This window comes from Chelonoidis abingdonii, chromosome 5 (assembly GCF_003597395.2).
Source record: "Chelonoidis abingdonii isolate Lonesome George chromosome 5, CheloAbing_2.0, whole genome shotgun sequence".
Lineage (NCBI taxonomy): Eukaryota > Metazoa > Chordata > Testudines > Testudinidae > Chelonoidis > Chelonoidis abingdonii.
The window spans coordinates 83,285,077-83,298,236 of NC_133773.1; positions in this window are offsets into that span (position 1 = coordinate 83,285,077).

Genomic DNA, 13,160 nt, shown 5'->3' on the forward strand with positions numbered 1-13,160 from the left:
TCCGTAGGGAAGGGAAGGGTGGAGAGCCCACCCAAGTGTCAGTGGGTATAAAGAATGGTATTGCATAGCTAAGCAGTAGAAAGTTCAATTTTATGTGTTAAAAAGTTGACTGATAACCAAACAATGAAGGTAGGGGGAAGCAAGGAGAGGGCCTGGAGGATGAGAAAAGTTTTCTCCTAATGAGAGAAAGTGAAAATGGGCTTAGCTGCTTAACAAGTACCCAAGGCGGTAAAGAGAAAGGTTAAGGGGCACTGTGGTCTTTGCTCACAGACCTGCTATGGATGGTCTGGTAGTGCTGACATAGTGAGTCTTCTGTCCAGTTACAGTTGCCAGAGATGCAGTGACCTATTGGCTATGTTGTAGGTTTCATGCTAAATTGTCATTTTGGCAGATTATGTTCCTATTCCACCTCTATATTCAGGGGCATTGGAACAATTTTTGTAGTGGGGATGCTGAAAGCAAAAACCATATATTTGGTTATTACTACTTTGTTACGTGCCTGAGTGCTCTGCAAGGACGAGGCCCACACACACAGTGAGTTATTTGGCTTTAATGAAGGTAAAGTGACACATCCGCAACGGGGACCCTGGGCGTTGCTGTCACTTAGGCGGGGAACCCAGCACCGAAGCTCTGCTCGGCCTGGGTCGGAGTCCAAAGGAGTGTGTGTGTGGGCTCGTCCTTGCAGAGCACTCAGGCACGTAACATTTGGCGCAGCGAGCAGGTGCTCTGGGGGATGATGCCATTTTGGCTGAAGGTAGGGGAAGTGGGGAAGCCACCGCTGTCACTACAGCGCATACCTGGTGGCCCCAGACGGAACGCTGGGGGCCGTGGCGCGGGTTGGCAGGGTGACTGCCCCTGCTGAGTGGCCGGCATTCTGGCAAGTGGCCAGTGTTACTCCCGCAGAGCTGACAGAGGCTTCCAGCAGCTGCGGGCGAGCCGGCATCTGGGACGGAACGGCGGGCCATGGGGGAGCTCGGATGGTTCCTCCTGGTAGCCATCCGGCCAAGATGAGGAGTGCTTCCGCTTACAGGCGGCGCCTGGAAAATCCTATTCAATTAAGCCAAAATAATTGACATAAAAACAGCATTTTTCCCCAATGCGAGTACAAGCCCCCCCTACTCAAAAATGAGTGCATGAACAAAAGAATGAAATCCTCTTTGTCTGACAACTAAGGGATCGGGGCACTGATCATAAATCAGTTAAGTATACCAGGTAATCTAAATTTCTCAGATGTTTCGGTGAATAATCCAGTTCCATATGCATCCTCCCCCATGGACCTATCAGGATTCGGTATGTGGATGCCCACACCCCCCCTAACTGGTCCAGATGCTTGGAAGGAGCACTGTGAATATCCACACCTCCATCCAAAAAGTATCCAAGTATGTTTCCATGACCACAGATCAGATGATACTCCTGATGGATCTGTTAGGGCAGTGGGCCAAGTCTGGTACTCAAGATCACTCCAAATGGCCATCAGCTGGTCATTCAGGAAATCCTGCATTTCCAAACATACTAGATCCCACTGCAATGCCTTCCCAGCCTCAGTGATATTCAATACCATCTTTCCTTGGTGTAGTACTATATTGGACTATTCTCAGGTGCTTTCACAAGGCATTGACATTAATAGCATGGGGGGGGGTTACGGTATTAGTCACTGGAATGGTTTCAATACGGGTAAACTTTCCAGGGCAAAACAAACTCTTCAGGTACTTATTATTAAAATCCAATTAAAGAGAGCAATACATGCTGAAGGATTTATCCAGAACACAGGGCGCAGCCTGTAGGATAAATCCCCAAAATCCAATCAATACCACATTCCCAAGCATGGGTCCCACAAATGTCCTCCCACCAGTATATAAAGTCTTTGTTTCTTCACCAGGATCAGTTCTTAATGTCCTTTCTAGTCAGGAATTCCTGGACTTGGGCAATATCAGTAGAGTAGTGTTCCTTCATCGTCCTCGAAAGAATCGGTGGTGCAGCATCCTATGGGGAGAGGTTACTAGCACATCACCCCGTAATGGTTTTGCTGCTTCTAGAAAGATTCAAAGGCACAGTAAATCTGTCAAAGGACAAGGGAGAGGTTACTAGCACTTCACCTTGTACTTTTTCCCTGCTGTCCAAAAGGCACAGTGGAGCTGGAAGGATACATAGGCTAAGCATCAGTAGGAGAATCCTCCCGAGGGGGAGGGGTCTTTTTGCAGTGAGAATCATGGGTCCAAGCAGTCAGTCTTTGGCACTTCACAGCGGAGTTGGTAGGTAGCAGGACTTAATAAGGCCTTTTCTGCATAAAGCCAAAGCAGTCTTTCGTTGGGGGACCTTTTACATCAATCCAGTTTCCTGATTCCAAGGAGTGGCAGGGCTGCTAGGATCTTTGGGTAGCATTTCTTTTACCTGTGAGAAAAGGAGTCTAACATTTCATTAGTGCCTGGCAGTGTTTTGCAAATCTCACAGCTGCTTGGGCACATTCACACGCCCCCCTCCTTTCTTGGTTATCAGCCAAGTCTTAGCTGAGAGCAATGTCCTTGAATGGAGCCAGTATCTTATCTTCAGCCTGCCAGCTATTATTTTTTCTGTCCAGTTAACTCATTCTGTTCTTTTTCCTTCTCCTTGTTTGGCTTCTTTTTAACCTACAAAGGAAACTTCTACTTTTCACTCATACACTTTGTCCCAACAACGAACACATGAACATTGCCATTATACAGTACATTAGTCTTTATTCAATGTATGCCACACATACCCTTTCACTAAAATAACCTTAGTACAGAATTTTAAGCAACAAGCCGGGGCAAACACACCCACTTTGAGGAGTTCATTCAATTTAACCCTTTTGCCTGATTCCAAACCAGACCATCCTATAAAAACACTAAACACAACAATGCCGGCCACAAGACAGACACCACAAAACAAAACATAATTCCTAACATAAGACCCACCCATCTGTCTGCTAACACTTAAACAAAAGAAAACTTACACAAAGAACAGAGGGAATTACAGTTTAATCCAGGTTTTCCCACTTCCATCACACTGGCCGCTACAGGGACGGGACAGAAAGATCTCAATTCGACCTCAGAGCTTCCTCGCACGCATGGCTTCCACTCCGAGGAATTATGAACGAGAGGTTCAGTTCCACCCACACTCCTAACGCCAAAATGTATACAAAGCAAAAAAAAACAACAGTAACCGGTTAAACAAAACAAAACTAAAACCAGATAGTATTTCCTTATCCTAATAGGGCTCACCTTATTGGAGCATGAAACCCAGGGGCTGCGGGAAGTGAGGAAGAGGGGTTAAGCACCCCAGTGGCGCCGCTCCTAGTTCGCCGCAGCCGTCCGGAGTTCAATGTCCGAGCCAGGAGAGTCCCGTCTGGAGTCGCCAGAAACTGTTACCGAAATATCGGGTCTGCCTAGCTGAGAGCCAATTAACAGCCTGACAGAGATAAGGAAAAACGCAGAGGAAAAAGGTAATGTAAAAAATTCAGGCTGCTGTGTCCATGAGCAGCACTCACCCCCCGCCCCACCTATTAGCCGCTTGTAATCTATTAAGGGGGGTCAGCCAGCTTTCACAATCACCCCCCCCCCTTGGCGATAATCTTCCAGGGCCCGCTGTAAGCGGAGCACTCCTCATCTTGGGCCCGGATGGCTACCAGGAGGAACCATCCGAGCTCCCCCATGGCCCGCCGTTCCGTCCCAGAGTGCCGGCTCGCCCGCAGCTGCTGGAAGGCCTCTGTCAGCTCTGCGGGAGTAACACTGGCCACTTGCCAGAATGCCGGCCACTCAGCAGGGGCAGTCCACCTGCCAGAACCCGCGCCACGGGCCCCCAGCGTTCCGTCTGGGGCCACCCAGGTATGCGCTGTAGTGACAGCGGTGGCTTCCCCACTTCCCCTACCTTCAGCCAAAACGGCATCATCCCCCAGAGCACCCTGCTCGCTGCGCCAAATGTTACGTGCCTGAGTGCTCTGCAAGGACGAGGCCCACACACACACTGGAGTTATTTGGCTTTAATGAAGGTAAAGTGACACATCCGCAACGGGGACCCTGGGCGTTGCTGTCACTTAGGCGGGGAACCCAGCACCGAAGCTCTGCTCGGCCTGGGTCGGAGTCCAAAGGCGGACCGGGAGCATACAGCTATATATACACAATACAAAAGCAACTCATACATATGCAAAAAGGGACTTCCCACAGGCTATGTCCGCCTTTGGCCTAAGGCCATACAAACTGGTTTCAACCAGTTAAAAGCAAGTTATAACTGGCATGCTGTGTCCTACAATGACCCGCCACTTAGCAAGCAGGGGCTCTTCACAAGGCCGCCAAGAAAGCAGAGACACCCTAGCTAGGCCGTGACACAGTCTTCCGTAGTCCCCTACATACTTCAAGCCAGGAGGTGCTGCCGCTCCCCTAGTTCCAGCACCCTGTCCATATTAAAGATGAGAGCAGCTGTATGGATATGTTCCGAGATTCACACTCAGCCTTAAGCTTACTCCCCCTTCCATCTACGCACAATAAATCATGCTAACCCAGGGCCCTTGGTCCCAGGAGCCTGTGGGAGTGGAGGGTCAGAGCCCAAGTCAAGCCATGACTCAGGTATGAACCCTGTTGCTTTGCAGTGTAGATACAGCTCCGCTTGACTTGCATCCTAGGAGTCTGCCAGAAGTATCCCAGAACATAGGTGCCGATTCCATGGGTGCTCTGGGCCTGGAGCACCCACGGGGAAAAATTAGTGGGTACTCTGCACCCACCGGCAGCCAAGATCCCCTCCGCCCCACCTCACCTCCGCCTTTGCCTCCTTCTCTGAGCACACCGCGTCCCTGCTTCTCCGCCTACTTCCCAGCACTTGCCACCACAAAACAGCTGTTTCACAGGGTAACAAGCTCTGAGAGGAAGGGGGAGGAGCAGGAACATGGTACACTTGGGAGGAAGCGGCAGGGCCGGTGCAAGGAAGTTTTGCGCCTTAGGTGAACTTGCCACCTTGCACCCCCAGCCCCGCAGCAGCTCCGCCCTGAGGCTCCCCCCTGTGGCAGCTCCCCATTCCCCCCCCCAGGGAGCTGTCTGGTACCTCCCCACCCAGCTCACCTCTGCTTCAGAAGCCCTGCTGTTGCATCTGTTGCCAGGCTCATGCCACGTGCGCTAAGCAGAGCTGTGGAGCTCTCCCCAGCCGCCGGCGCCACCGCCGGCAATGAGAAGAATCGCATGGGATGGAGCGCTGACCCAGGGGAATCTCTGGGCTGCCTGCCGGCGGCTCAGATTCCCTCTCCCTCCCAGCGCAGCGGCTGCTGAAAGGCTTTAAAAAAAAACTGGGGGTGCTGCTTTTTGGTGCCCCCAAACGTTGGCACCCTAGGCAACCGCCTAGTTGGCCTAAATGGTAGCAGTGCCCCTGGGAGGCGGGGCTGGGATTTGGGGAAGGGAGGGGGTGGAGTCAGGACGGGGCCAGAGGGTGGGGTCAAGCACCTGCCGGCGCCAGCAGAAGTCAGTGCCTATGTCCCACGATCCTATGCACCTACTTCCTTAGTCCTCTCTATCCCAAAAATCTGTCATCTAGTTAATTGAAAATGGAAGCCACTTCCCCTTGGCATACAGCAGCAACTCAGTGAGTTCCCATTAACCCTTCCATTGTCTCCTAATCTCTGAGCTGCAAAAAGACCATTGAAGAGCCTTTTTGCATTTTCAGTAGAGACCAAACAGAACAAGCATACTGCTTCTTGGTCATGGGAGCACAGCCAGATTTTGGTGAATTTCTGTTGCAAGGTCAGTAAAACTGTGGACTGTAGCAAAAATATCAGAATGATCACATGTACCAGCAGATAGCTAAAAAGCTGGTGGTCTTTAAAATTTTCCAGACTGGTGACCAGTGCAGGGAGCAGATTAAATGGCTCAAGAGTAAGTACAAGAAGAACAGTAACCAGAACCATACCTCAGGCAGTTCAGCAACTTCATGCCTGATTTATGAACGGTTTAACCAGGTGCTGGGCACTGTGCCCTGCATAGAGTTGACTGTGGTCAGCCAGGATGGTGCCTTCTGTCCCCTGAATCAGCATGGGAACTGACGTGACCCCTCAGCAGGCTCCAGGTGAGGATCATTAAGTGATTGTTTATTAAACCAGTCCAGAGCAGGCTGTGGGACAGGATCAACACTAAATTCTGGGTCCATACTCAGAGGAACTGTTTGATGCCCCCCAATCCCAAGGAACACCCCACTGCCAAGCCTGCAGCAAACCCAGAGAAGACAGAAGCCACCCCTGAGCCTGGTAAGTTTCAAAGCTTATTACTACAATAATGGGAGGGTTTTCTACTCTAAGGACCAATCCAACAATTATGAGAAGGCCCAGCTACAGTGTGTATCCGCTAATGGCGGATTGTATCTCTGAGTCTTGGTGTCCTCCTCCCTTGCCCCCTTCCCACCCCATGGAGTTTCACATCGCTGAGTGATGTAGTTATACCGACCTAAGCACTAATGTAGACAGCACTAGCTCTCCCGCCAGTATAGCTACCGCCTCTTGTGGAGATGAAATTATTAAGCCTATAGGATATCTCTCTCCCATCGGTTTAGAGCAACTTACCTTACATGTTCTCTTAGAGGGGGGTGGGGCCGCGCACTCTGGTGGATCAGAGCAAGTTCAATATAACATGGTTTCACCTATAATGTGGTAAGATTTTTTGACTCCCAAGGACAGCGTTATATCGAGGTAAAGGTGTACCTCAGGAATATATTTAATGCCTCCCACCTTAGGGTAAACCACACGCATGATTGCTTGAAAAACCGTGTCTGCCACTTTACCCACAGTTGACTTTCCTTCACCAAACTGGTTGGCTACAGAAGTCTGAGGTGGCCAGTTTCCAGATGGTTATAGCAGCCTGCTTGTGGACAGGCAAGGGTGCCCTCAAGTGTGTGTCTGAGTTAGGGTAAGTTACTCACAAAGATCCAGAAATGTGTCTTTCTTCATGTGAAAGTTCTAGACCCACTGCTGGTCATCCCATTGCTTGCCATCTGCATGACAATTTGATCTCACCATCTGTGCTTGTGGTCCTGTGCCAGAAGTGCTGATTTATGTAGGGGGCATCAGCAGCTGTGATGATTGTACCGAGCAGCATCTGCTAGTGCAAGTCTGCTATGCCATAATTCTCTTCCTCCTCTGCCTACTCCTCCTCTTCCTCCATCATGAAATCTACATTTGATAGGACAGAAGATGCTGCCAAAATGTCCACTAGCACGTCATGGAAGCTCTGCCCATTTCGTGACACAGCAGTGAAAGCACAAGCAAGAGAAGTTACTCAAAAGGTGTGTCTTGATATCTAGCCCCACTCTGAACCTTAGCGTCCAAAAGATGGCGTACCACCATGAATCCCCCTAAGCTTAATTACCAGCTTAGATCTGATAGCTGCCACCAATCAGGACTTGGAGTGCCTGATAAACTCTGGTCTCCCCAAAACCTTCCGTGGGGACCCCAAGACCCAGATCCCCTGGATCTTGACACAAGGAAAGTAAACCCTTCACCGTTGCCTCTCTCAAGCTTCCCCTCCCTGGGTTACCTGAAAGATCAACTATGATTCAACTCCTTGAATCTTAAAACACAGAGGAATTTCACCTCCACCCCCGTCCCTCCCCCAATGTCCTGGTGAGTACCGACTCAATTTCCTTTGAGCCTTAACCAGGGGAAAAAAAATCAATCAGGTCTTTTAAAGAGAAAACTTCTAATAAAAGAAAGAAGAGTAAAGATAATCACTGTAAATTCAAGCTGGAATATTACAGGGTCTTTCAGCTTATAGACACTAGAAAGAAAACCTCCCCCCAGCACAATACAAATTAAGCTACTTCCAGCAAACTACACATTTGCAAATAAAGAAAAACAATCAAAAAGACTAAAGCCGCCTTTATCCTGATACTTACTAGAATTAGAACAGAAGAGATTTTTTCAGAAAGATTGGAGGAATCTGCTTACGTCTGGTCCCTCTCAGACCCCAGAGATAACAAAGAACACAAAAAAAAAACGCTTCCCTCCACCCAGATTTGAAAGTATCTTGTCTCCTGATTGGTCCTCTGGTCAGGTGTTCCGGTTCACTGTTTGTTAACCCTTTACAGGTGAAAGAGACATTAACCCTTAGCTATCTGTTTATGACAAGGTGTCTCTTCCATGTTGCTGGCTCCAGTAGCTGGGAGCACACAGACCAAAATGATTGCTTAGCAGGCTATTCAAACTCCTTATAACATGGAGGATGGGCAGTAAATTTTTTTTCGTGCAGTGCCTTACAGTCAAAGAGCTAGACCAACTACATTTTGGGAGGGTGCTAGAGGCTCTGGAATATGGTTGGTTTGACTCAGGTCAGCATGCTGCAGTGTGCTTGACTGCCCCAGGTTTGAGCCTGGGTTAGAAAAGTCTCTTAATGTTGAGTTAAGAATCAGCTTAGATGCTCAAACCCAGAGCTCTCTAACACGGGTCAGCTTACTCGAGTCCCACTAAGCCTGGGCTTACATTGCAGCGTAGATAAACCCTGTGTGACCTGTGGAGTGGCAAGAGTTTGGCATTCTCTTTCCTAGGCTTGCCTCACCGACCTTTAAACACAGTAAGTTATTTATTTGCTATCTCAGAGGTAAGCAGCCCAATGTATTGGATCATGGAGAAGGTCTTTTGGTAGCTTGATGTTCTGTTTCTAAAAAAATCCATCCACTTTGTGGAACTAAAGCTCCATTGTATCTTGAGGTTTTGGTAACACTGACAAATGAGTCAAAGTTTGCTCTTTGTTTATGATGTCACCTGAATCTCTTTGTTGATTTATAGTCCTTGCTGTATGTAGATGCTATCTATAAAACAAGCATTTTAAAAGGAGGTATTAAATTTTCTGACAAAGATTCCAGTGATACTGGTAACCAGTATAACTGCATATGTAGATACTTATTTGGAGTGTATTTAAATACTCTAGCCACGTCTTTGGGTCATTACTCCTATGAAAAGGCAGAGACAAAAATGTTGGGGAAAATAGTTTTAAGATGTTTTCCCTCTGTTTTTTTAATAATATATTTGTTTTCTAGTGATTTAAAACTGCAAGCTTTGAAAGTGTGATTGGGGAAAAATTACATCTGAAGCCCAGGGGCGAACTTTGTAACGGCAATGCTTTAATGTGGCTTGTTAAGGGCCAGCTACAAGGGATGTGGCTACCAGCACTGGGAGCACTGTCTACACTGGCACTTTACAGCCTGAAACTTGCAGCACTCAGGTTGGTGTTTTTTCACACCCCTGAGCAAGAAAGTTGCAGTGCTGTAAAGTGCCAGTGTAGACAAGCCCTAAAATGGGAAGAGTGGCCCTGTTCCCACCCATGCAGGAGGGCTATCAAAATTAAGTGGGCCATTATAGGACAAAAGCTTTGTTAATTGCCCATCCATCCCTGGAGTAAGAAGGCCTCATCCCATTGGTTTAAATGCTGGAAGAAGCAAATAAAAATAGTGAACAAGAAGATTTTTCATCTCTTTGCTATTTGAACTCTGACAAGGGCCGACACTAGAAACAAAAGCAGAGATCCCCAGGGTCAACCTCGGATTAGCTCTAAAAGAGATTCAGTTCTGACAGATTTTTATATCTCTGTTACCTTTTGGAACCATAGACTGAACTCATTTGTGCATGCATATATGTTGCCTGCTTTAAACTGTAGATAACTCTCTCATTTCATTTTCCTAGTTAATAAATCCTTATTTCGTTTACTATAGGATTGGCTATCAACATTGTCTTTGATGTGAGATCTAAGGTACAAATTAATCTGGGGTAAGTGAATGGCCTCTGAGGCATGAGAGCAACCTGAATATTTTGTGATTTTTGGTATAAGTGACTCAATGGTAAGACTGCTACAGTGATCTAGGAGTTCCCTTTTGTTACTGGTGAAATCTAATTATAGAATATTCACCCAGTTTGGGGTGTCTGTCCTGCTTTTGACAGTCTGTCCTGTGGTTGGGATTCACGGTAGTGAACCATTCCAGGCAGTGTTACAGGTGCTTTTAAAATAATCGCAGTTTCAAAACTCCCATTTTGTCCTCTTTTTTTTCAAGTGATGTTTGAAAGCTCCTAATTCCATTTTTGGCAGTGCAATCTGTTTCCATAGCAATGGAGAAAGCAGCCACCAGTCGAAATATAAGAGGAATGCTTTCACATATGTGTGGCTAAAGCTGAGGGCTAAATTTTTTTTACTTCGGTAGTTCCAACAGATTTTAGGCTCCAACAGACTTGTCAAAATTCACCTCCATTAATTTTGTTAGAGTTACTCCAAGGAAGAATATGGTCCAATATGTCTAAACATACTTTGAAAATTTAAGATTTTGTTAAAGAGGAGTTTTTTAATATATCACATTAAAGACTTTTTAAAAATTATTTCATTTAATAAATGGAATATAAAGAACATTCTGCAAAAACGACGGCACACTTCAAGAAAGTCAGCTATACTGGATTCTTATACTTCTTGGGTAGCTAAAGGGATGTGTGTGGGTATAATATAAAACTGCACAACATGTCTTATGCTATTTCTTGTGCTCAGTCTCATTTCTTTATATATATGCAAAATATGTAAATACAGTATTATAGTTGAAATTGTCAATGCATAAGAATTTTTAAAAAGTAAGTTTCCACAGCCACTGTAACTTGGACTTGTAATTGTGAGGCATTTTGTATTATTGTATATAGTGCTAGACTTTATGTAGGAGTGGATTGAGATAGAACCTTGATATCCATGTTTTATGATCAGTGACTGATGCAAACCTGGTGCCTACTGGGGTGGGCTGGGCTTGGGAGGAAGATCAAGAATTTGTAGGTAGGAGGAAGATAAGAATCAATCTGTTGTACGGGTGGCCACTATGGGAGAGTGAGATATGCTGGGTGAGGTTTGGCTTGAAGCCAGAACCTGTAGGGCAATGCAGATGTATTGGGGGCCTTAAAATGTGGGGTGATCCACGCCCTATTTAGCCTTATATCCAGAAGTGAATTATACATCTGCAGTGTAGTTATGATTGCTGTGGAAACCATAATTTTGATTATTCAGGTACTTGTGCATTTGACATCCTAATTGTTTTTTTGACTGAATTTGCTTGGTTTTGTGTGTGGGAATAAAAGACTGAATACAGTAATTGCACAGATGTGTTTATTTCAGTCTGAAAAGAGAGAAGCAAAAATGGTCACACATTGAAGTAAATGCACTAACTTGGTATATTAACGTGTGAATCTGGAGCTCTGCACCTATTTTGCATACCTTCTGTTTATTTCAATATATGATTTACTTTTCTAAGTAGGAAAGGGAAGATGAGAGAGTATATATTAAAAATAAATGCATTGGTCTTGTAAAACTAAACTTCTCTTAAAGGAACATTGTTAAGGTTCGCAGGGATCAAATTTCACTTTTCTTTCTATATCTATTTACCACATCTATTCAGTTTTGTTTTTCCAAAACAAATGATACAGTGATCTTTATTTTTTTTTAATTATGCCGATAGTCAGAAGTAACTTCCATAACAAACAAGAATGCATGTGTCATGGAGTCAAAAAAAGTTAAGGAAACAGAATTCATTTTAAAGTTTTAAGGCAGGAAAAGTTCCAGGATATATTACAAATTGGAAACATGGTTAAAACAGAGTTCAGTTCAGTCTGTAATGTAAAACTGTATTTTAAATACCATAGAACCATAGGATTGGAAAGGACCATGAGAGGTCCTCTAGTTCAGTCCCCTGAAGGGAAACTGCCAAGAAATTCAGTCTCCTGCCACAGTTGATTTAATAGTGTAGACAAGACAGGAAGTTACTTTGAAAGATGAACCTAACAAGTATTTTGTCCATACTAAACATTTTGTCATGGCTATGTTACAAAACTGTGCTAAAATAGGCCTATGACTGGGGAAGTCTATAGCACTGTTTCTTGAAGTATGATTGTTTTAAAACAACAAAACCATGTCCACCGCAGACACTGGATTTGCTCAGAGAATGCTAACTACCTCCATGTTTGAAACTGGTTGTCAAGCAATTGTGCTTGATAGCAACTATTTCTGAATAGGTTGTAGCTATCTCTGTTCTATTTCAGTGGAGACAGGTCTATATATATATTGATTTTGTCTGTGTGGCTTGTGACAACATCTGAACCTCAATGGCTTAGTAACTGAGGATGTGAAAATAAAAGTTCTATTTTTGCTAGATTTCAGAGTAGCAGCTGTGTTAGTTTGTATCTGCAAAATGAACAGGAGTACTTGTGGCACCTTAGAGACTAACAAATGTATTTCGGCATGAGCTTTCGTGGGCGACAGCTCACTTCTTCGGACGCACAATCTGTGTGTTCCATTCTATACATCCGAAGAAGTGAGGTGTTGCCCACGAAAGCTTATGCCAAAATACATTTGTTAGTCTCTAAGGTGCCACAAGTGTTCCTGTTCTTTTTGCTGGAGTTATTTTTAATAGAAATTAATTTGCAATTAAGGATTGGAACACAGTCCTTTCCATAGGTCACCAATACAAACCCAGCTCAGTTTGGTAATAACTTTGCCATAATTGTTGGCAGTATCAACACAGTCTAATGACAGACAGGGCCCATAGACAACTACTAGCTTCTTCTAGAGGCAGTCCTTAAATTGAGAGAGAAAAAATGATCTTGTTAATAGCCTGGCTTCAGTTGGTTGAAAATGATGGGTCATATCAGTTTTCCCCTAATTAAGAGCTGGAGAGGTGGTCTCTCCACAGCAGACTTGAGAGACATTGGGAGGTCAGCATAGGCCAGCTTGCCTAGCTGTAGCTAGTTATGCACCTATTCCATTTACAAGCTCTAAACTCACACACAGGTTTTCAAAATAAATGAATTGGGATAAACCACAGCGGATAAGAGAAGTGGGTCTTGCTTAAAGCATTCACTTCTGGATGAGTGTGACAGCAAGTTTTTGAAAATCCTTCTCACGGGGAGGCTTTATTTCACGCTCCCGCATACGTGCATGAAGAAGCATATGTCTAGCTATCTATAGCGTCATAGAGCGACCAATAATTAGACTAGAAGAATTGTTTTTCTTCCTTCCTCTCCTGCGGCTGCACCAGAAAGAGAAGGGGTGTGGATCTGCGTGTGTGAATGTGTGTGATACGTGCTAGCAGCTCTATGCTCCATGGCCGCCCCACCTGCCGCAAGCCCTGGGCTGCCCCGCCCTCCTTTGCGCTGTACACTG